Source organism: Ovis aries, chromosome 23, assembly GCF_016772045.2.
Source record: "Ovis aries strain OAR_USU_Benz2616 breed Rambouillet chromosome 23, ARS-UI_Ramb_v3.0, whole genome shotgun sequence".
In the NCBI taxonomy this organism is placed as follows: domain Eukaryota; kingdom Metazoa; phylum Chordata; class Mammalia; order Artiodactyla; family Bovidae; genus Ovis; species Ovis aries.
The window spans coordinates 59,354,067-59,379,501 of record NC_056076.1 but is presented as its reverse complement, the minus strand read 5'-3'; the positions used below and the strand labels follow the sequence as shown (position 1 = coordinate 59,379,501).

At 43.6% G+C, this 25,435-nt stretch overlaps 1 long non-coding RNA gene across 1 annotated transcript in view; it reads left to right on the top strand.

The window, feature by feature from the left end:
* Positions 1-3,424: 3,424 nt before the first annotated feature.
* The window catches only part of LOC121817734 (uncharacterized), a 39,028-nt gene continuing 17,017 nt past the window's right edge, over positions 3,425-25,435 (top strand). Inside the window, exon 1 of the long non-coding RNA XR_006057775.2 lies at positions 3,425-3,564. This is a non-coding gene — a long non-coding RNA (uncharacterized LOC121817734). The remainder of the gene's footprint in view (positions 3,565-25,435) is intronic.

The window sequence follows — 25,435 nt, the reverse complement described above, 5'->3', positions numbered from 1 at the left end:
ATTCTAGATGAAGCTCTTAAGAGGATCCTGGAGCTGCTTCAGAAAGAATTCCTCTTCCCATAAAATTCCCCCATTTTAGTAGAAAAAAATAGTTTAATTTAAAACATATTTTACCTACTTTTACCAGGTCAATACTTATGACAAAAATCATATCATTGCGCCACTGATGACATTTATGTTTTCTGTTTGAACGATTTCAAAGTTATTTCAAAGTGCCAGCAGTTTCGTACATATTTGTTCAAGTCTCTTTGCCACTTCTTTATTACTTCAACAAAGAGCAGACGGAACATCAAGACCAGCCTGGAAAATGATATTATATTGTTCCTTTATCTATCTCAGCTTCTCTCTGTTTCAATTTTCAGCATCTCTGTTTTATTATCATTAAAGTCAAAAGTAGAATTTCATGTTCCATTGCTGTTTCATGAGTATTTGAATGTCTATTCTTTGCCTAGGATTTCTGTCATTATAAAGGGAGTCTAGGTACCATTTTCCTGGGTAGTCTAGAATACTACATGCTTATAAGAAAGGATCAGAGGAAAAATAAGAAAGTACAACCACCATGATTAACAGATTTCATCACGTAAGACAAGACTGTGAGATAAATATGGACTGACATAGTGCAGTGATGTTTATTAAAATTTTGGAACTTAAGAAAGACATTGAAATACAACTCAAAAGTTAGTAAAGAATCTGCCTGAAATGCAGGGGACCCCAGTTGATTCCTGGGTTGGGAAGATCCCCTGGAGAAGGGATAGGCTACCCACTCCTGTATTCTTGGGCTTCCCTTGTGCCTCAGCTGGTAAAGAGTCCACCTACAATGCGGGAGACCTGGGTTCGATCCCTGGGTTGGGAAGATTCCACTGGAGAAGGAAAAGGCTATCCACTCCAGTATTCTGGCCTGGAGAATTTCATGCACTCTACAGAGCTGGACACAACTGAGCGACTTTTACGATTTTATATACATTATCTCATTTGATCCTCACTAATTCTTAAGTGATGATTAAAGATAGTCAGTTATTTTTAATACAGTCTTTCAAGAAAGTTAAGAAATTTGCCCGAGTTAGTAAATAACAGAACTGGAATTCAGACCTTGCCCCTTTGTATCCAAATGCGAAATTCTTTCCATTAAACTAAAGTGAAGAGTACAGAGCAGTTCAGCGCTGCGTGTTAGAGGGCCAACAGGGAGAAACGATCATCACAAACCCACCGCAAAGTGCCTACAGCAGAGTGCTAAGCTGGCACCAGAAGAGTGATATTAGTAATGACAGCATCAATGATATTTTAAAAAATGATTACTCAAAACACTCTGTAATAAATGACCGTTTATCCAGAATCAGCTGCTTTAGATTGGCAGTATTTCCAGAATTAGGCAGAGATGTTGTCTGCATAGATTATTTAAGTCCAATGCTTAAAATTCTTCTTGATTTTCAAACTATTACTATCACCGAAATTACACATTCTTAGCAAAACCATGTTGATGTTTTTGCAAAACCATGTTGATGCCGAGTGATTTTCCCCCTGGCCCATCATCTTCATTTACTCTAAAATGTGGGTTACCATGTACTTTTCCAGTTCTTTGGAGAAAGAGCTGAGAATAATCATTTAAGGCATCACCTGCCTTTTCATGCTCTTCTCCTCACTACCTGCCTCTTTCTAAGTCCTTGCCTACCTCATCTGCTCTTGCTGTTAGTCAGGATAAAGGCTGTAAAAGAAAATGCTTAATTAAAAGCCAGAATATGAACACAAACCAACCTAGGTCTTTTGTGTGTGTGTGTGCACGCGTGCACACTCAGCTGCGTTTGACTCTTTGTGACCCCATGGACTGTAGCCCACCAGGCTCCTCTGTCCACGGAACTTTGCAGACAAGAAAACCGGAGTGGGTTGCTATTTCCTCCTCCAGGGGATCGTCCCAACCCAGGGATCTAACCTGTGTCTCTTGCATCTCCTGCACTGGCAGGCAGATTCTTTACCACTGCGCCACCTGGGAAGCCCTTCAAGTCTTTTGAATCATCCTTAAACCTCCTTTTCAGCTGTTCTCTCTCACTAGTCATTGCTTTTTTTCCTACCCTAGGTATGCTGGGGTTTCCTAGCTCATCTGCAGTTAGTATTTTGAAATTCTGATGGTAGCTACAGGCTGGCATCAGTGCTTTTCTTGGCTACGGTGTGAACTTTCCATGGTGTCCACTGAGCTGTTACAGCAGGTCGGGACCCTTCTTGTGGGAGAGGATATTCTGTTAGAAGAGTCACCTTGGGGGTTTGCCATGTTGCAAGCTGGTATCCTAGCTGTGGTTCTGGGCTGTGCCTGAAGTGGGTGAGGAGGCACAGGGGAGAGGGAGGTAATGGGAGCTGGGCCAGGGAGGGAGTGTGGAAAGTCTGGCCCACAACGTACATTATAGAACTGAACTCATCATGTCTTCTTAATATGGATAATATTATCCACATTTTAACAATAAAGAAACCATGTCTTGTGGGCTTAGTTAACAGAGGTCACGCACTGGATTCAAGTTCAGGCTTGTCCGACTCCAGAATCCTTCTCCACTAGGCTAGGTAATTAAGGGCTCCCCTGGTGGCTCAGTGGGTAAGAAATGTGCCTGAAATGCAGGGACCTGGGTTCCGTCCCTGGGTCAGGAGGATTCCCTGGAGAAGGAAGTGGCAACCAACTCCAGGCGGACACAGGCCCATGGCGTCACAATGAGTTGGACATGGCTTAGCAACTAAGACACCAAGCCGCCAGGATGTAATTGCCTCCAGCTGGTGAGTCTACTTGGTCTTGGACTCTGATTGTTAACCCCGACCTGTGGGTTCAAACTCTTAGCCTGGCTAATCTGTGTCATTTTGTGCTTCCCTTCTTACCACTTCACTCAGAATGCTACAAAATGATAGCGTCTGTTAATGACTGTCCTGTCTGCCCTTGACCAAACCGCTCAAGAGAGAGCGTGCGCCTGTCTTATATTCGCACAAACACACGACAGAGGTCAGCGACAGCCCAGATGACCGCTCAGTTGTACTATCTCTCTCACTTCATAATGAATGAGGGCGAGCGATTTCCAAGCAGAAACAGAAATGAAAAGCTGCTCCCCTTGAAGGTCCTCTTCTGCCTTCATCATGCGATGAAAACATCCCAGGGAGAGCACTTCACCTGGAAAAGATCGTGGCTCTCACAGTGGTTTCAGTAATTAGGGACTGAGATTGCCTAAACGTATTCCCAGGACCAGGCATGTCCTCTGGATCCGACACGGGGTTGCAGACACGCTGCAACCCTAGACCTTGCTGAGTCATTAGCCTGGGGACCCGGGCCTCCGGCTGGAGCTTAACTGAAGGGCGGGGCCTCGGGCTAGCGCTTAATTGAGGGCGGGGCCTCGGGCTAGCGCTTAATTGAGGGCAGGGCCTCCGACTAGCGCTTAACAAGCCCCCCGGTGATGCCAATGATGCTTAGCAGGAAGCTGCTGAGCTTGTAAAGCTCAGTTCAGTTTAATGTTGGACGGGACGTGAGCGTTTCCTGGAGCAGTTCTGTCTACAGGAACAGCGTTAAGACATTTGAAATCATCTTTGCCATCATGCCAGGTAAGTGACCATCTCTGGATGCCTTACCCTTGGTGACGTTGCTGGAAAGGAAATGTTTCTCTGTGCTTTGGGGAAAGTCAGATTCAGTGTTAGTTCCCACCAGGCCTGCTCACAAACTTTGGCCCCCCCTGGTAGTGGCTTCCTCGAGCTGCTGTAATGAAGTACTACAAACCGGGTGACTTCAAAAAGCAAATCTATTATCTCACAGTTCTGGAGACTGGAGGTTTAAGGTCAGGGTGCTGGCAGGGTTGTTTGCTTCTTAGGGCTTGAGAAAAAAATTTGCTCCATGTTCTTCTCCTGGCTTCTGCTTGTTTGCCGGCCGTTTTCTGCTTCCCAAGGCCTGTGGGTGTACCACCCCGATTTTTGCATCTTCCTCGTGGTGTACGCCTGTGTCCAAATTTCCCCTTTTTGGGGAAGACACTGGTCTTATTGAATTACAGGTCACCCTAGTAACTTTGACTGACTATGAAAACATTTCCTAAGAAGGCCATATTTTGAGGTATATGGGGTTAGGACTTCATATTAACAGCTTTATGGGAGAACATTCAACTCAAAATGCCTGCCCACCTGAAAAAAGGGAGAGGCTTTGTGAACTTTGACTCACGGTGTCCACAGAGAAGGTTAAGGATGCTGAAGGCATTTCCTTAAAGAGGTGATCCTAGGATTGGACGTGCTGTGCTCAGTCACTCAGTCGTGTCCAACTCTGGGCAACCCCAGGGACTGTAGCCCACCGGGCTCCTCTGTCCATGGAATTCCCTAGGCAAGAGCACTGGAGTGGGTTGCCATGCCCTCCTCCAGGGGATCTTCTCAACCCAGGAATCGAACCTGGGCCTCCCACATTGCCCACAGATTCTTTACCACTGAGCTATCTGGGAAGGCCTGATCCTAGAATTAGGCAACAATAATTAGGAATCAAGTTGCACTAATAAGTAGAACCAGGCTGATAACCAGTATGCCGTCACCCAGCAGTAACAGGCAATTGAGAAAGTCTTTGAGAAACGCACCTGGGAGTCCTGGTGTGCGTTTTCCGGCAACATTTGCAGGTAAGGAGTCCTGTTGGGAACAGGAGTTTCACGTGGGGCCTGCGCCGACCTATGGGCAGTGGATTGCTAGAGTCCAGTCTCGGAGAATGTCTATGACTCCTCCCAAGCTCCAGGGGTAAGACCGCTGAGAAGCGGTAGTGTAGCTGAGAGAGGCGAGAGAGAGCGCCCAGGGTCACAAACTCGCCCACTCCGTGTAAGAATGGGTGTAGTTTTCCGTACACACAGTCTGAGTCACAGATCCTTGCTCTGGCCCCTGGAGGAAACCCGACAGTGTCAGTTCAGTTTGATGAATGTTTGTCTGCAAGGACCTCTGAGAGGCCGTTGTGAAGGCCAGGTCTCTTCAGTGGCTTTTTCTGGTTGCGTTTTCTTAGTTGGCAAGCGGAGCTTGCGACAGAGCCCCCTTCTGCCCCCAGGAGGGCCCTATCTCAGTCCTCCCAGCATGACCTTGCCTGGGGTTTGTTCTCAGTACCCTGTTTCTTCTCGAATGGGAACCTGAGCCACGCTCAGGAGACGCTGGGCCTCGAGTCCGGGGTCGGGTCTGCGGGACCTCCTGCCGCTGTCTCTCCATGGCCCTCTCGCCTTTTTTCCGAGACCCCGCCCGCCATGCAGCCCTGACTTAGGTGCGGGCTCGTGTCCATTGAACCTCCTCATTTTGCTTGTTCGGGAGCCTCCTTGGCCTTTCTGCCTACACCCAGTGGTTCTGCTTCTCTTGCCCCGATAGTTCAGTTTTTGCCAAGCCTGCTCCCAGATAAAGCCCTGCTCTCACACCTGACCATTGGAGAAGCTAAGCGTTCCCGACTGTCCTCAGCAAGACTAGATTGCGGGTGCTCCCAGCCAATCTCACGCCAAATGCTGCAGCAAGTCCTGACCTAACAGAGATCTTGTGGAGTAAGGGGTACAGGGTCTGGAGAGAATCTGTGGAGAGAAGAGTCCAAGGGAATTGTGTCAGGAGAGCAGATGAGGGCAAAAGGCCTTGGCAGAGTTTGGAGGCTGTCAGTCTGTAGGAGGCCAATTAGACAAGCAAACAAATCTTGAGAAGACCTTATAGCAATTGTCAGTCGTACAGAATCTGTGAGGTTCCCATGTGAGTTTCTAACACACTAGCTCTAGAACTTCCGGTTTATACGAATGAGAGTTAACTTCCTGTTCTGATACACTGTCCACCATCTCTTTAGCATAGTGAATATCGCATGTTTGTTCCTCTTTCCATGCTGAAAGAAAAATGGAATGTTTCTCTACTGGACTCTAGTCAGTACTGGCAGCAGTGTAAAGGACTTACTAAAAATAGTAAAAGGCTATATTGCATCAATGCAGGGTCTTAAAGAGAACTTTTTTTTTTCTGGTATCTTAGCCACATTTTACTGCCAGATATTTCAGGATAAAGATTGGCTATTTACCCTTATAGGATTATTGTGTTTAGATCATTAAAAGTAAGTGTATACGTAGATAAAGTAATATTTTAATGTTTGAACTATATTATTCTTATTGGGTGGCATGGTGTTTTTAATAGTGTCTAAGAGGTGGTAGTGGACAAGTGACTGAATGTTATCCTCAGAAACTATCCGAAAGGCTGTAATTCTAGGCGTCTGTGGAAGATATGCTTAGTGTAAATGTGCAACTATTTGGGACCATAAGTGGAATATAAAAACGTAGACTTGGTTTCAGAAAGTCGGATATAATAGAATAAACCTGATGAACCATCATATGAGAAATTCGGGGATTTTGCGTCTTACAAAAAATCTTCTCTAAAGGAAAAACGGAGCAGATTTTCAGTTTGCCAAGAGCCTGAATGTGTAAAAATGAAGCCAAAACAATCTCAAAGAAGCCTAAATCCAAAAGAGGGGCTAATTATTTTCCACTAGAATGGCTCTAAAGCGGGAATAATTCTTTAAAGCTAAGTTTAAACTCAGGATTTGATCCATATATTTTGCTTGTAATCAGTTTTAATAGCAAATATAATCTAAAATAAATTCTTGCGTGTGTTCTTTGGCATTTTGAATTGAAAAATATTTCGTTATTTTCCCTCCATAACAGCAACATTGATGTACGGAAAGCGTAATTATTTCCATTATAAAAACAAAACCGACTAGACTGTTCTAGGGCTTCCCTGGGGGCTCAGGCAGTAAAGAATCTGCCCACCGTGCAGAAGGCCTGGGTTCGATCGCTGGGTCAGGAAGATCCCCTGGGGATGGGAATGGCAACCCACTCCAGTATTCTTGCCCGGAGAACCCATGGACAGAGGAGCCTGGTGGGCCACAGTCCACGAGGCAGATAAGCAAGGCAGACACGACTGAGCGACTGACCCACACAGACTGTTCTGGGTTGTTTTTATCGGTATTTTTATGGGTCTCTTCTCCACCATCTGGTCTTGGCTTTTCCTGACTGACCCAGGCTGGGAAAGCCACCTGAGGACAATAAAGAGGCTGTGATTAACAAAATCCATTAAGAAGTCACAAAACGCAGCTTGATTAAAACTGGCTTCTAGCAAGTAGGCCCAGTGCACAGCTGACTGAAGATTAGAGCCCTGCGTAGATGAGCAGGCCTGTGCTCTTGAGCCAGTGACCTTATTCAGAGACAGGGCAAGCGGTCTGCGTCCAGTTTCTGACTAAAGTGATGCCAAAAGCCATTTTACCAAAACATCAGCACTGTCTTTTCGAGCATATTTTGTTCTTGATATCACTCATTCGTTACATTCATTCCCCTGAGGTCTAATGTCAGGATAACATTCCAGGAGTGAGAGATGAGAAACACTAAGCTGTCACCAGCTGCAACACCTTGGCTTGAATTGCCTTCAACCTCAGGACCGAATTAGTTGATCTCATTATTCAGTCACTTATAGAGAATGGGCCATGAGGCAAGTACACGTGGGAAAGGAGCAGGAAGAAAGCCAGACCTTGGAAGAAAGGGACGTGAGAGTCCCTTGGGAGCTTTAGGCGGCGTCTGGCATGTCAATTAGAAAGTGCTAAGAAAATTATCTGAAATCTCATTTTTAAAAAACCAACATAAAGTTCCATGGTTCTGCCCAGAATCTCTAATTCCATTTGTGCTTTTCTCAAAAGCTATCATTTTCTTCCGTCTGCTGGGCAAGATAAAAAGGAAATAAGTTTATAGTAATGTGAAGTTGCTCAGTCGTGTCTGACTCTTTGCAACCCCATGGACTGTAGCCTACCAGGCTCCTCCATCCATGGGATTCTCCAGGCAAGAGTACTGGAGTGGGTTATCATTTCCTTCTCCAGGGGATCTTCCCAACCCAGGAACTGAACCCAGGTTTCCTGCATTGTAGGCAGTCGCTTTACCGTCTGAGCCACCCAGGGAAATTCTGTATCAGTAGGTAAAGTCTAAGACTCATTTGACAATTTTCAGGAGAATGTTTGGTGGTTGGTGTACTTGTAACATTGAAATAACTTGTTTAAGTATAACCATGTGTAATTAAATAATCAATTTAAATTTAGAAGTATAAACACTTATGAAGGATAAAGTTTTACTTTGGTATTTAATGATTACATTGCTTATTGAATTATTTGTTTGATCAAACTTTAAATAATATCACAAAAAAGCAACCATATAACACCACATGTTATTATACATTTCTTTAAATGTCCCACTAGCAAATTTAAAATTAGTGTATGGACCATTGAAGAGCAATTTAATTTTGTTACTACAGAATTAAAGTATTTCTGAGATATTAGAGTGCCTTCCTATGCTTGGATCATTACATGGTTGCAGAAATGTATTAACTTTTTTAATTTTTAAAATTTTATTGAAGTATAGTTGATTTATAAGGCTGTGTTACTTTCTGCGGTACAGCAAAGTGATTCAATTGTACATCTATTCTTTTAATATATATTCTTTTGCATTATGGTTTATCATAGCAGAAATGTCTTAGTTATGGAGAAGGCGCCTTCCATTTGTGTCAATAAACAAATTGAATCTCTGGTTTCCAGAATTCCTCCTTTGCTCTAATTGCAGGGCAAAGAACACCCACAGTGTGAAACCCACGAATCTCTGTCTGGACCAATGGAAGTGTTTCTCATCAGTTGTTAGGGCTGATTCCAACTATGTGAATTCTGGCTCAGAGTTAGCACTTCAGTTCAGCTCAGTTCAGTTGCTCAGTCGTGTCTGACTCTTTGCGACCCCATGAATCGCAGCACGCCAGGCCTCCCTGTCCATCACCAACTCCCGGAGTTCACTCAGACTCACATCCATCGAGTCCGTGATGCCATCCGGCCATCTCATCCTCTGTCGTCTCCTTCTCCTCCTGCCCCCAATCCCTCCCAGCATCAGAGTCTTTTCCAATGAGTCAACTCTTCACATGAGGTGGCCAAGGTACTGGAGCTTCAGCTTTAGCATCATTCCTTCCAAAGAAATCCCAGGGCTGATCTCCTTCAGAATGGACTGGTTGGATCCCCTTGCAGTCCAAGGGACTCTCAAGAGTCTTCTCCAACACCACAGTTCAAAAGCATCAATTCTTCGGTGCTCAGCCTTCTTCACAGTCCAACTCTCACATCCATACATGACCACAGGAAAAACCATAGCCTTGACTAGACGGAGTTAGCACTTAGATTGAATCAGATTGAGTCTCTGATTCTTAGCAGCTGGCAGTGAAACCCTTTGATGGGATCCTGCTGTTACACCCTCCTTTGACCCCTCTCTGAGGTCAGCCTCATGCTTGGACAGTACGTTTCACTTGCCGTTTTCAAGCATGTGGCCTCCTCTGCTGGAGGAGGAGTTTGAAAGGCTGCTTTCAAACTCATTCATGGTTTCCTGACTGAGATGCCACCATTTCTGCTCCTTTGCTCATTTCATTTCCTTCCACTTAGGAAAGTTCTAGAACTTTATTTTTGAATTCTAAAAGAAATTATTTACCAAATAGTTAATCATTTTGATTAAAGCCATTCATTCACTAGCAACAAGGAAATTATACCTACTCTTACATTTAATTTCAGTGCTTGTCATCCAGCTTCAACCTTACTCAACGGCTTTGTCCTTTGTATAGGATCATTTTGCTTCAGGATCTGTCGTTATCCCTGAGAATATATATATGTATAATGATTGCATTTTATTTGCTCCTGATTTCTGGTGCTAGCACAATTCCTGGGAAATAAGAAGGAAATACATCCTGGTGGATAAGAACTGTTGGAATCAAATTTTTTTTTTTTTTTTTTTGCCTTTCGCTCAGCATCTGCTTTTCCTTGTCTAAGCCGCACCCTGGTATTTCCTTATGGGAACTGCTGTTGCCCTAACTGGACATAACCCAGCAGGATTGTCATTCATGGTGCCAAGAGTGTAGGTATATGACCCTAACTAGCTCAATCATACTGTCCTTTTCTGTATTTCAGAGATTTAAAAAAAAATATGCTGAAATTTGTTAGCAGTGATTGGTGACAAAGGCAGCATCCTTACAGAGACAGATGTCCATCAGTTATTTTAAATTTAAAAAAAATTTGAGGTGAAATTTACACGATTAACCACTTTAAAGTGTACGTGTCAATGGTACCTGGTACACTCAAAATGCTGTGCAGCCACCGCCTGTCTAGTGTCGAAGCTCCTTCATCGCCAAATCCCCATTAGTCACTCACCATTATTCCGCCAGTTCTAGCCACCAAGATGCCTGTTGTTTCAAGTCTGTTGTGCTCCGTCTAAGTGTGTGTGTGTGTGTGAGTCACTCAGTTGTGTCTGACTCTTTGCAACCCCATGGACTATAGTCTGCCAGGCTCCTCTGTCCATGGGATTCTCCAGGCAAGAATACTGGAGTGGTTGCCATGCCTTTCTCCAGGTTGAATAATGAGGAGTGATTAATGGGTTTAGGGTTATCTTCTGGGTCCTGAAAAAGCTCTGACGCTAAATAGAGGTGGTGGTTGTACGACACTGAGTTTTCCAGGTGTCACTGATGTGTGCACGTTAAAGTGGTTAATTAAATATTATGTAAATTTTATCTTGATAATTTTCTTTAAAAAGGAAAATATAAAATATGCAGAAAAGTATCAGAGAGTGTAGGATGTTTCCCCCTCTATTCCCAGATGTATTTTTCCAAGTTAAGGGATATCAGTTACTATACCCCTGAAACCCGAGGAGCGGTGGCTGAGCAGGCACAGGAGGGCCTAGAGGAGCTATCCCATGTTGAAGGTCAGAAACAGTGGCGGTAAGGATATACCCCTCCTCCAAGGTAAGGAGCAGTGGCTGTGCTTTGCTGGAGCAGCTGTGAAGAGAGACCCCACGCCCAAGGTAAGAGAAACCCAAGTAAGATGGTAGGTGTTGCAAGAGGGCGTCAGAGGGCAGACACACTGAAACCATACTCACAGAAAATTAGTCAATCTAATCACACTAGGACCACAGCCTTGTCTAACTCAGTGAAACCAAGCCATGCCTGCGGGGCAACTCAGGACGGGCGGGTCATGGTGGAGAGGTCTGACAGAATGTGGTCCACTGGAGAAGGGAATGGCAAACCACTTCAGTATTCTTGCCTTGAGAACCCCATGAACAGTATGAAAAGGCAAAATGATAGGATATCGAAAGAGGAACTCCCCAGGTCATTAGGTGCCCAATATGCTACTGGAGATCAGTGGAGAAATAACTCCAGAAACGATGAAGGGATGGAGCCAAGGCAAAAACAATACCCAGTTGTGGATGTGACTGGTGATAGAAGCAAGATCCGATGCTGTAAGAGCAATATTGCATAGGAACCTGGAATGTCAGGTCCATGAATCAAGGCAAATTAGAAGCGGTTAAACAAGAGATGGCAAGGGTGAACGTCGACATTCTAGGAATCAATGAACTAAAATGGACCAGAATGGGTGAATTTAACTCAGATGACCATTATATCTACTACTGTGGGCAGGAATCCCTCAGAAGAAATGGAGTAGCCATCATGGTCAACGAAAGAGTCCGAAATGCAGTACTTGGATGCAATCTCAAAAACAACAGAATGATCTCTGTCCGTCTCCAAGGCAAACCATTCAATATCACAGTTATCCAAGTCTATGCCCCAACCAGTAACGCTGAAGAAGCTGAAGTTGAATGGTTCTATGAAGACCTACAAGACCTTTTAGAACTAACACCCAAAAAAGATGTCCTTTTCACTATAGGGGACTGGAATGCAAAAGTAGGAAGTCAAGAAACACCTGGAGTAACAGGCAAATTTGGCCTTGGAATGTGGAATGAAGCAGGGCAAAGACTAATACAGTTTTGCCAAGAAAATGCACTGGTCATAGCAAACACCCTCTTCCAACAACACAAGAGAAGACTCTACACGTGGACATCACCAGATGGTCAACACCAAAATCAGACTGATTATATTCTTTGCAGCCAAAGATGGAGAAGCTCTATACAGTCAGCAAAAAACAAAACCGGGAGCTGACTGTGGCTCAGATCATGAACTCCTTATTGCCAAATTCAGACTCAAATTGAAGAAAGTAGGGAAAACCACTACACCATTCAAGTATGACCTAAATCAAATTCCTTATGATTATACAGTGGAAGTGAGAAATAGATTTAAGGGCCTAGATCTGATAGAGTGCCTGATGAACTATGGAATGAGGTTCGTGACATTGTACAGGAGACAGGGATCAAGACCATCCCCATGGAAAAGAAATGCAAAAAAGCAAAATGGCTGTCTGGGGAGGCCTTACAAATAGCTGTGAAAAGAAAAGAGGCAAAAAGCAAAGGCGAAAAGGAAAGATATAAGCATCTGAAAGCAGAGTTCCAAAGAACAGCAAGAAGAGATAAGAAAGCCTTCTTCAGCAATCAATGCAAAGAAATAGAGGAAAAGAACAGAATGGGAAAGACTAGAGATCTCTTCAAGAAAATTAGAGATACCAAGGGAATATTTCATGCAAAGATGGGCTCAATAAAGGACAGAAATGGTATGGACCTAACAGAAGCAGAAGATATTAAGAAGACGTGGCAAGAATACATGGAAGAATTGTACAAAAAAGATCTTCACAACCCAGATAATCATGATGATGTGATCACTAATCTCGAGCCAGACATCTTGGAATGTGAAGTCAAGTGGGCCTTAGAAAGCATCACTATGAACAAAGCTAGTGGAGGTGATGGCATTCCAGTTGAGCTGTTTCAAATCCTGAAAGATGATGCTGTGAAAGTGCTGCACTCAATATGCCAGCAAATTTGGAAAACTCAGCAGTGGCCACAGGACTGGAAAAGGTCAGTTTTCATTCCAATCCCAAAGAAAGGAATTGCCAAAGACTGCTCAAACTACCACACAATTGCATTCATCTCACATGCTAGTAAAGTAATGCTCAAAATTCTCCAAGCCAGACTTCAACAATACGTGAACCGTGAACTCCCTGATGTTCAAGCTGGTTTTAGAAAAGGTAGAGGAACCAGAGATCAAATTGCCAACATCCGCTGGATCATCAAAAAAGCAAGAGAGTTCCAGAAAAACATCTACTTCTGCTTTATTGACTATGCCAAAGCCTTTGACTGTGTGGATCACAATAAACTGTGGAAAATTCTGAAAGAGATGGGCATACCAAACCACTTAACCTGTCTCTTGAGAAATCTGTATGCAGATCAGGAAGCAACAGTTAGAACTGGACATGGAACAATAGACTGGTTCCAAATAGGAAAAGTAGTGCGTCAAGGCTGTATATTGTCACCCTGCTTATTTAACTTCTATGCAGAGTACATCATGAGAAACGCTGGACTGGAAGAAACACAAGCTGGAATCAAGTTTGCCAGGAGAAATATCAATCACCTCAGATATGCAGATGACACCACCCTTATGGCAGAAAGTGAAGAGGAACTAAAAAGCCTCTTGATGAAAGTGAAAGAGGAGAGCAAAAAAGTTGGCTTAAAGCTCAACATTCAGAAAACGAAGATCATGGCATCCGGTCCCATCACTTCATGGCAAATAGATGGGGAAACAGTAGAAACAGTGTCAGACTTTATTTTTTTGGGCTCCAAAATCACTGCAGATGGTGACTGCAGCCATGAAATTAAAAGAGGCCTACTCCTTGGAAGAAAAGTTATGACCAACCTAGATAGTATATTCAAAAGCAGAGACATTACTTTGCCGACTAAGGTCCGTCTAGTCAAGGCTATGGTTTTTCCTGTGGTCATGTATGGATGTGAGAGTTGGACTGTGAAGAAGGCTGAGCGCTGAAGAATTGATGCTTTTGAACTGTGGTGTTGGGAGAAGACTCTTGAGAGTCCCTTTGACTGCAAGGAGATCAATCCTGGGATTTCTTTGGAAGGAATGTTGCTAAATCTGAAGCTCCAGTACTTTGGCCACCTCATGCGAAGAGTTGACTAATTGGAAAAGACTCTGATGCTGGGAGGGATTGGGGGCAGGAGGAGAAGGGGATGACAGAGGATGAGATGGCTGGATGGCATCACTGACTCGATACACGTTGAGTCTGAGTGAACTCCGGGAGTTGGTGATGGACAGGGAGGCCTGGCGTGCTGCGATTCATGGGGTCGCAGAGTCGGACACCACTGAGCAACTGAACTGACTGAACTGATCTGATATCCCTGCTGGCTTCTTTTCAACCCCCTCATTATTTGATGGATGAATTTAGGAACAGAAGATTCCTAAATGGCATGTGACTCTCTGCTTCTTACTCCTTTTCTTGGAAGTGAGATTCCTGCAGGAAGTAAGGCAAAGGCCCTGCTCTGATGTGAAGTGTGAGATTTAGGGATGTGGGAAGCCCGATCGTGGTCCAGGCTGTGTCGATCGATGGGTGATTTCCTTACTTGTTCCTGGATTCCTTCAGATTTCTTATGATGGTGTCACTTTTTGCATTGTTGTCCCTTGGGAGAAAAAAATGATCTGTGTCTTAATAACTAAAAAAAGAAAACACTAGTCAGTCAGAGTTGCTGCTGCTGCTAAGTCGCTTCAGTCATTGCCGATTCTGTGCGATCCCATAGATGGCAGCCCACCAGGCTCCCCCGTCCCTGGGATTCTCAAGGCAAGAACACTGGAGTGGGTTGCCATTTCCTTCTCCAGTGCATGAAAGTGAAAAGTGAAAGGGAAGTCGCTCAGTCGTGTCTGACTCTTAGGGACCCCATGGACTGCAGCCTATCAGGCTCCTCTGTCCAAGGGATTTCCCAGGCAGGAGTGCTGGATTGGGGTGCCTTGCAAAATCGGGAGATGAGATGAATAGGAGTGGACTACGAGGATTCTAGCTTTTGTCAAATTGTTGGGTATTTGTGTGTTTATTTACTGGAGGATTGATGTGAAAGGCACACCCAGGTGAACCAGAGAAAAACATACCTTTCTATAATTGAGAGGAGCTAGGTGAAGGAGCAATTCACTTGCTTTGTTTGAAATTACTTGAGTTAATAATGAAGCTATTGTTAACTAGAGTGTGAAGCTTAACTCTTTTTCAAAAGCTTGATTTAAAGCCCCAGGTTTAATTCTTCTGCATGGCAAATTAAATAAAGCCAGCATAGCTCTAGGCTGTGATTTCTCAAGCTATTCTATTTTCTTAGCTGAGACAATCATTTGTTAAGCTAATGGGAAATAATTGCCCAAGTACATTAGAAGAGACGTGATTTCTTCCAGAATTAATACTTTGTCCAGGATTAAGTTTTCTTTAGCAAACCCAACTATCAAGAACTAAGTAGGGGAAAGGTCAGAAGAGGAAGCAATTCACTAGAAACAGTGGATTTTATAAATAAAATCAATAAAAATAAAACCAGTACAATTATGATAACAGTGTGGGTCACTGCAATGATACTTAGCAGTTTCACCAAACTTTCTCCAAAAAGAATTCTTTGGCTTGGGTTATGCTTCAAGAAGAAAACAAACATTCTTTTTGGAAAGGAGTCTCCTTTCTTAGATTTATTTTTAATTGGAGGATAATTGCTTTACAATGTGTCGGTTTCTGCTGTATGGCACCATGAATCGACTATAAGTGAACGTATACCCCTTCCCTCTTCAACCTGCCTCGCACCACCCCCATCCCACCCCACAGTCATCACAGAGCACGGAGCTGAGCTCTCTGCTGTGCAGCGGGTTCCCACTAGCTGTCTGGTTCACTGTGGTGGCATATAGATGTCAAGGTTCCTCTCTGTTTGTCCCTCACTCTCCTTCCCCTGCTGGGTCCACAAGTTCTTTCTCTGGCTGTGTCTTTTTGTAACCCAGCAAATATGCAGGTTAGAGTAGGTGGGTAGGCAAGGGCTGGAGAAAGAAGATCCTAAGTTACTCAGGTAACAGAGTTGACATATGGTATCAAAATTGACATGCGACTCAGCCAATCAATGGACTCTTCTGTTGGGTCAATAAGTACTTAAAACATGACTGTGTATTGAATAATATGTTGAATATGCTTAGACTAAAGTCATAAATATGGCTTTATTTCCCCATAACTAATGCACCAGGTACTCTTTCCACTAATGCTATGTAGATACAAATTATGTCATGGTTGCGTAAAGAGAAAATTGGTCCATACAAGAACAGTAGGAAATTTATTTACTTATTTTGGTGTATTTCCAGACTATGCTCCATTCCCTTGATCTATTTGTCCATCTTGACAGAAATAGCACACCATGTTGTTTATGGTAACTTTATAAAAAGTCTTAAAGTCAAGTAGTTTAAGGCCTTCAGCTCTGTTCTTCTCTTTAAAACTGGGCTATTCTTTTAAAAAAAAAAAGGATACAATTGCTTACAATGTTGTGTTAGTTTCAGCTGCGCAATGAAGTGTATCCACTGTTGTTCGGTTGCCCAGTCGTGTCTGACTCTTTGCGACCCCATGGACTGCAGCGCGCCTGGCCTCCCTGTCCCTCACCATCTCCCAGAGTTTGCCCAAGTTCGTGTTCATTCCATCAGTGATGCCATCCAGCCATCTCATCCTCTGGTGCCCTCTTCTCCTTCTGCCCTCAATCTTTCCCAGCACTGGGGACTTTTCCAATGAGCTGTCTGTTCACATCAGATGACCAAAGTACTGGAGCCTCAGCATCAGTCCTTCCAGCGAATATTCAGGGTTGATCTCTCTCAAGATTGACTGGTTTGATCTCCTTGCTGTCTAAGGGACTTTTGAGAGTCTTTTCCAGCACCACAGTTCAAAGGTATCAGTTCTTTGGTGTTCTGCCTTCTTGACGGTCCAGCTCTCGCTATGTACGGGACCACAGGGAAGACTATAGCCTTAACCATAAGGACCTTTGTTGGCAGAGTAATGTCTCTGCTTCTCAGCTCACTGTCTAGGTTTGTCTTTGCTTTCCTGCCAAGAAGCAATTGTCTTCTGATTTCATGGCTGCAGTCACCATCCATAGTGATTTTAGAACCCAAGAAGAGGGAATCTGTCACTGCTTCCACCTTTTGTAAATATATATTTCCTGCTCCTCGGATCTCCCTCCCCCCACCCCCTGTCACCTAGGTCATCAAGAGAGCCCTGAGCTGAGCCCCCTGTGCTGTACAGCAGGTTCCTACTGGCCATCTAGTTTACACATGGTAGGGTATAGATGCCCTACCTATAATTTTAAAGTGTGTATGCATTTCAGTGAAGCAGAAGAAATGACTGATGTGGGATGAGTGGGAAAGGGCCACACAAAGGGAGTCAGACTCTCAGGTTGACCTTCAGAGCTTTCTTGTTAACGGGAAGCCTCAGATCAGTCTTTAACACATCCCAGTTCCGGGCTTGCCGTTGCACCCACACTGTGCTTGCCTTTCCCACGGTTTATGATCTTCGCTTTGCCTGGGAGATTCTGAACACTCAGTTGGTTAAAAATCCAGGCCCACTTTTACTAAAGGGATTAAAGGCTGCTTTTTTCACAAAGTCTTCCTTGAGTACCATGAAAGTACTCGACCAAATAATGCTCAGAATTCTCCAGGCCAGGGTTCAACAGTACATGAACTGTGAACTTCCAGATATTCAAGCTGGATTCAGAGAAGGCAGAGGAACCAGAGATCAAATTGCCAACATCCGTTGGATCATCGAAAAAGCAAGAGAGTTCCAGAAAAACATCTATTTCTGCTTTATTGACTATGCCAAAGCCTTTGACTGTGTGGATCACAACAAACTGTGGAAAATTCTTCAAGAGATGGGAATACCAGACCACCTAACCTGACTCCTGAAAAATCTGTATGCAGGTCGGGAAGCAACAGTTAGAACTGGACATGGAACAACAGACCGGTTCCAAATTGGGAAAGGAGTACGTCAAGGCTGTATATTGTCACCCTGCTTATTTAACTTCTATGCAGAGTACATCATGAGAAACGCTGGGCTGGAAGAAGCACAAGCTGGAATCAAGATTGCCTGGAGAAATATCGATCACCTCAGATATGCAGATGACACCACCCTTATGGCAGAAAGTGAAGAGGAACTAAAGAGCCTCTTGATGAGAGTGAAAGAGGAGAGTGAAAAAGCTGGCTTAAAACTCAACATTCAGAAAACTAAGATCATGGCATCCAGTCCCCTCACTTCATGGCAAATAGATGGGGAAACAGTGGAAACAGTGTCAGACTTTATTTTTGGGGCTCCAAAATCACTGCAGATGGTGATTGCAGCCATGAAATTAAAAGATGCTTGCTCCTTGGAAGGAAAGTTATGACCAACCTAGACAGCGTATTAAAAAGCAGAGACATTACTTTGCCAACAAAGGTCCATCTAGTCAAGGCTATGGTTTTTCCAGTGGTCATGTATGGATGTGAGAGTTGGACTATAAAGAATGCTGAGTGCCGACAAATTGATGCTTTTGAACTGTGGTGTTGGAGAAGACTCTTGAGAGTCCCTTGGACTGCAAGGAGATCCAACCAGTCCATCCTGAAGGAGATCAGTCCTGAATATTCATTGGAAGGACTGATGCTGAAGCTGAAACTCCAATACTTTGACCACCTGATGCCAAGAGCTAACTCATTGGAAAAGACCCTGATGCTGGGAAAGATTGAAGGCGGGAGGAGAAGGGGATAACAGAGGATGAAATGGTTGGATGGTATCACCAACTCAATGGACATGAGTTTGAGTAAGCTCCAGGAGCTGGTGAATGGACAGGGAAGCCTGGTGTGCTGCAGTCCATGGGGTCACAAAGAGTCGGACACGACTGAGTGACTGAACTTAACTGAGTACCTTGGCTAGAATAATAGCATACACATTATCAGGCTCCTTTATTTCTCCAGATATTGGAGATGTTTTCTGGTCCACATTTGCTCTTTCTAGTTTGGGAGTTTTCCAGGGTGAGAACATAATGTATTCATCTCTATATACACTGAACATTCTTGGTACTTAAAAGTATCAATTACTCAATAGATGTTTATTGAATAAGGTTCTGGCCTGAGTGGTTAGCCTCATTTATAAGAGAATAAGAGCTTGTCTTTGCGAATTAAAAAGTAAGTTGATATTAGTGTTGGAAAAGATATGGAGGGCCATGCACGCTCCTAGGATGTTGGTGATAACTTACTGCCTCCTTTCTGAAAAGTGATTTTGCTTTAGTCATCAAAGTTTTTAGCATGTATGCAGTTTGATCCAGAATCTTAGCTTGTTATGTGTAAGAAGTGTAATGGTTATCAGAACATGCATGCACATGAGACTGTCTCTTCTATAGTGTTTGTAAATAACAAAACCCAACTAACCAACAAATAAGACTCAAGGGACCAAGGCTCATTAGGACACATGAATAGGACTTGAACTTCCTATGTGTATTTTGTGCAATTATTATTATTTTTTTTTTTACAATGAACATGTACTTTCCTCAAAGAACTCCTGGTCTTCTTTGGAAAGGGTTATACCTGAGCAGGGGTGCTCTGCTTCCTGTTTTATCTCCTCATTCTGTTTTGACAGAGAGGGCAAGAATAATCTCAGAATCTGGCTTGACACGTTTTCCTAAGTACTGTTATCTGTTTATATATTTTTCGACAGTTACTCTCAGTCTTGGATTAATGGCTCCTTATTTCCAATGGGATAAGATCTGTACAAAGACCCTCGTGGTCGTCTCCCAGTTACCCTTCCCTCGCTGCCCCCAGCCCTTCTCTCGAGCTTCTCTACTCCTGAAACTCACCTTCTGTGTCGGGTTTTCTTATCTTGGCTCTCCACTCCCTTCTTTTAGAATGCCGCTGCCCATGTGGGAGCCTTCTACTTCCCTTCTGTGAAGCCTCGCTCACATGTTCTGTTCTGTGATAATCTTTAATCAGGTCTTAGGAAATCCTTCATTCATGGCACTCTGTCCCTTCATCTCACCCTAAGGCCATCACATGCTAGGCGTGTCTTCCTTACCTGAAGTATGCCCACTGGGGACAGATCCAAACATCTTTGTAGATGTTCGCTTGAGTTTTATGGGTGGAAACATGGTATTAGTGGAAATTACATTTCACTTCAAAATGACTAGAAACTGATGATCATGGGTTACGGTCTTATTAAAGGACGGTTTTGCTCTGCCGTGACTCTGACCACGTGGTACCAAGGCAAAGGCTCCTTTCCCCCCTTTCCTTACAAGGCTGATTCTTTGCATTTAGCTATGTGCCCTGCACTTTTTTCTGAGGCTCATGCTTTCCTCACCCAGTGATTTCAAGACATGTAGCGAATCCTGTTCTGGCTCTGTTCCGTGAGGACATTTTCTGGCCAGTCTCTAGACCATCTCTTCTTTTATGCTCTTGCAGATCATTTATTTCCACTTGTTCCTCCCCCAGGCAGGTCCTTTACAAAGTTCCAGCCCTCAACCCGCCCCATGGTGTTCAGGACTGCATTAAAATCTTCACACCCTGAAAAGATGGTGGCAGCTCTATCATTAACTCCGAAGTTACTACATGGTGAAACACAAACTTGTGTATATGCTACAATTAAATACGCTTCTCCAGAATTTTCTCATTCCGAATTCCTCAAAGAGACCCAGGTTCGATCTCTGGATCAAGAAGATCCCCTGGAGAAAGGAATGGCAACCCACTCCAGTGTTCTTGCCTGAAGAATCCCATGGACAGAGGAGCCTTGCGGGCTACAGTCCACGGGATCACAAAGAGTCAAACACAACTGAGCAACTAACACTTTCACTACTTACTTTTCTTCCAGCCTTTGTTTGGCTGCGTCCTAACTCATATTTTGGTCTCCCTGTGTGGTGGTCTTCTGTTCTGGCGCCCTATTGCAGCAAAGGATGTCGTGAGATATGCTTTCATGCTGCATATCCCAATCCTTGGAGCTCCCAGGTTGCACTTGTGCTAAGGAAGCTGCGTGCCATTGCAGGGAATGCAAGGGACACGGGTTCAACCCCTGGGTCGGGAAGCTCCTCCGGAGGAGGGCATGCCAACCCAGCCCGAGATTCTCGTCTGGAGAATCCCATGGACAGAGGAGCCTGGAGGGCAATAGTCCATGGGGTTGCAAGAGTCAGACATGACTGAAGCAACTTAGCATGCATACACGCATCCAAATATTTATTTTCATGATTCTAGGAAATGAAGGGGTTTCTTAATATTCAGTGGTTGTCATAGGTATATGTTATTTTGGTCTTGAAGGAGATTTTTAATAATCATCATTTCGGCACACAGGTTTCAAAGATGCACTGAAGCTAAAAACTTTTTGCAAGCTGTCCACAGTGTGTGGAGCAGCTTGGGTTCAGTTCAGTTCAGTTGCTCAGTCGTGTCCGACTCTTTGTGACCCCATGAATCGCAGCATGCCAGCCTTCCCTGTCCATGCACTTTCACAACATCATCTTTCAGGATTTGAAATAGCTCCACTGGAATTCCATCACCTCCACTAGCTTTGTTCATAGTGATGCTTTCTAAGGCCCACTTGACTTCACATTCCAGGATGTCTGGCTCTAGATGAGTGATCACACCATCGTGACTATCTGGGTTGTGAAGATCCTTTTGTACAGTTCTTCCGTGTATTCTTGCCACGTCTTCTTAATATCTTCTGCTTCTGTTAGGTCCATACCATTTCTGTCCTTTATTGAGCCCATCTTGGCATGAAATGTTCCCTTGGTATCTCTAATTTTCTTGAAGAGATCTAGTCTTTCCCATTCTGTTGTTTTCTTCTATTACTTTGCATTGATCACTGAAGAAGGCTTTCTTATCTCTTCTTGGGTTAGAGTTTCTCAAATATTGGGCTGGTTTTATTTCTATCATAAGGGTAAGGTTGCCAGATTTAGCAAATAAAAATATATGCAACATTTGAGATTTACTTATACTGGGAAATAACTTGTTTAACTGAAATTCAAATTTAACTGGACATCTTGTGTTTTTATCTGACAGCCCTATCTGGAAATAAAGAAAAAACTCCTAAAGTTTAACAGAAGCTCAACTAGTTGCTTTTATTTATCTCACTTAGTTGTCTTAACAGCAGTTATGCAGTTCTAAAACTTTTAGAAAATGTTTTCTATAAATGTATCATTTTATTTATAGGTGAAGACATGGAAGCTTGGAAAGTTCATACTCTCAGTGCCAAGACTGGAGCCCAGAAATTGAACTCCAGAGCAGGGGATAGATGAATAAAAATGTTTGTGATTTTCTTTTTAATACTTGTGGGTTCCTTTGGGTTCCTTTTGTTGGTGCTATTTTATTTCCTCATCTTGAAAGGGCGGGGGAACACTGCCTTTTGTGTATGCTTCTGTATCTTAAAGAGAACTCTGGACTTTAAGCAAAAACTCTAGGTGGAAGATCAAACTCCTATACTGAAACAGAGTACAATTTGCAAAATGCTGGAGTCAGGTGAGCAGGATGGCCCGGAAGGAGGTAACTTCTCAGCGTCTGAGCAGATGGGATGCCGAGTCCAATCACGGGGTGTCTTCTTTAATTTCCTCCCTGCCACTGGCAAGTCTTTGGTTTTAGTAAGTATTCTTCAATCCCCACCAGCCTGAGCCAACAAAAGCTAAGTCATGTTGGCCAGAATGGTAGGGAAAAAACTGTTCTCACATCTTTATTTCAAGACATTGTTTGGAGTGGATATTGCCTCTTCTTTCGTTTTCTTCTTTCCTTGCTTTTCGGGGGATGAAGAGTCCTCCCTGTGGTTCTTTGTACCATACTTTCTTTCTGTGATCACCCACTGCTCAGGTGACCTCCAAGAACTCCATCTCATCCCCCTCTAATGGTTTGGTGAAGTGTGTGTCTGGAATGCCATTTCTGCCCTTTGCAGACACTGAGACTAGGCTTAGCCTTCGGACTTCTCCAGGTCTCTTTCTCTGTGTTGGCTTGAACCATGGATGGAAGGACTTCCTCCCTAGGAACCTGCTTCTGACCCCACAGCATCCGCTTACAGCTCCCACCATGGTGCTGCCTGTGTTTGGGATGCTTCCAGGGCGTAATCAATTCTGTCCCCTGTGATTTGGTTTTCAGGGACTGTTCTTCCTCTAAAAGTCACAGGAGCTTAGGCTGAAACCCTTAACTTTGTACCCAGTCCTGTGGAAAACAGTACCTTCTGCTCCATTTTAATCAAAGTGAAGTTCTTAAGCATGTACCTTTGCAGGAGGACTTTGCCTCTGCTTTTGAAGTATGCGTTCTCCTAGAGCAGGCTCATTGGAGATGGCCCTGATGCCAGGAAACATTGAAGGCAAAAGGAGAAGGAGGCAGCAAAGGAAGAGAAGGTTAGACAGCATCACCGACTCGGTGGATGTGAGCTTGAGCAAACTCCGGGAGTTGGTGATGGACAGGGAAGCCTGGCATGCTGCAGTCCATGGGGGTAGCGGAGAGTCAGACATGACTTAGCGACTGAACAACAGCAATTCTCCTAGTTCCCATGAGACTCTCAATCCCAAAGTTTTCAGTCTTGGAGCTTCTTGAGGATCATCTTACCTTTGGCATAAAGTACTAGTTTTTCACTTTCCTTTTATCCTACAGGAAAGGCAAATTCTGATTCCTAAGGCCTTAAAACATTGTTCTCCAAAGGCCCTGCAATCGGAGAGCATAGAATTTTGAAAACAACCTTTTTTTTTTTTTAATTTTAGAGGGTATTAAAGTGTAAAGCAGGAGAATAGTGTCATGCAAGTGATTGATTTCAAGTGTGTACCCAATCAATTACATTTTTTTCCCTCTCCCACAAAACATTTTCATTTGAATTGAGTTTTTCAGCTAAATCATCACTTCATGGACTGGCAATTAGGATTAGTTTCTTCTTTTCTAATCAAGTCCTTCCAACCACAGAAGATAATGTGCATACTGTCTAAATTATAGATTTCTCTCATTTGTTACATGTGGAGTAGAATGGTCCATTCACCAAATGTTTACTCAGTACCCACTGAGCACTCTACTTGATCTGGGGTGTTTGACAAATGGGAAAGCTCTTTGAGCTTTCTAAAATGATTTAGGAGTGATGTGCAGAATAAAACTTAAAGTGAGAGCAAGCTGAGTTCGTCCTGGGTCTGGAGAGGTTCACCATCAGATTAAAGCAACCTAGCATGCCCTCACCCATCACAGGAGACTGCGTGGGTGGAACCAGACCTGACCCTGGTACCAGTGGAAACACTCGGGACCACTCAGATTCACAGAGTCGTCGGACTTCACTTGGAGGAGATTTAAAACCGCTTTATCAGAACTGCACTCTCGGGAGGTGGGGAGCAGAACTTCACAGGCCAGCATGAGCTGGGGGTGTCAGAGCCAGATCAAGGTTTCGGCCAGAACTTGGAGTGTTTCCTGGTTATTGGCTTCTCCGATACTTTTCTATTCAAATATTTAACAACCAACACTTGCTGATTCCTTATGTCTGCGCCTGACTTTGGACTCGTAGGGATGCAGAAACCCAATCCTTGCCTTTTCCCTCCCTGCTCAATGGTTAGAATTTGGTTTTGTAATTAGATTGGTTATATTAAAGAGATAGGCAAGGAACTTTTGGTCAAGTAAGATGACCAAAGTACTTACAAATAAAATAAGTATTTGACTTTCAAAATAATTTCTCTGAAACTGTTTATCTCACATCTACTTTTAATATTGTTAAGTAATTATTAATATTAGTAATAATAATAGTAATAATTTAAAGTAATTATTCCCATTAATCCTAATACCTGGGGTTAATTTATTCATGATCACCTATAGTTTCAAGTCATTTTAAAAGTATGCTTAATATCTGGCTTATTTTGAATGATCCTAAAAAATTCTTTTGAACTTGAATAGAGCTGATCTGACCGCTTGAAACGTACTAGAAAATGGATAGTTTCTGAACATGGGACATATATTTAATTTGTACAATGTGTTATTTTAAAAAAGTGATTACGAATAAAATAGCCAAATGAAGGTGAACTTTGGAGTAACTGCATGTCCGAAACACTTGGTGCAACACTTACCAAGCATTTATTGAGTTCTTACTTTCAAATGATAAATGAGATAAAGCCCTAGTAAGCCGTGAGATAAGAGAACATTTCCCAGAGCTGATTTCCTACGTTCATTTTGCCAGGTGTTAGTAAATCTTGGTCAGAAAAGGTACTTGCTGGCTAAGTACGCTTGAACGATGCTGAGATAAACCGATGTGTGGTTTTCCTGTGAGGCGCCTTCGCGTGTTTTAAAATAGTCCCATCGTGTCTGTGTGTCGGTATATCTCTCTGGACGAGGATTCTGTAGCACACGCTAAAGCAAACGTGAAAAAGATGAAGGAGTCGCTGGAGAGGGAAAGGGGGGATGGGCAGGGAGAGGGGCAGAGGCATACTGACGGTGGAGCCCGAAGGATGGTCTAGGGGCCGGGCCCGCACAGCCATCCAGTCCCGCTGCCTGTGAAATGAGCCCCATTACTCGATCCCGTAGGGCCGGGCTCCTTACTGTCATGGTGTCCATGTACTATATAATCATCTATTATACGTAATGAAATATCCCCTTGTCTCACTCCCCTTCCCAACCACCTGTACACATGCCTTGCTCTTGTCGTTGTTCAGCTGCTAAGTCACGTCCTAGTCTTTTGCGACCCCACGGACTACAGCCTACCAGGGTCCTTCGTGCACAGGATTCTCCAGGCAAGAGTACT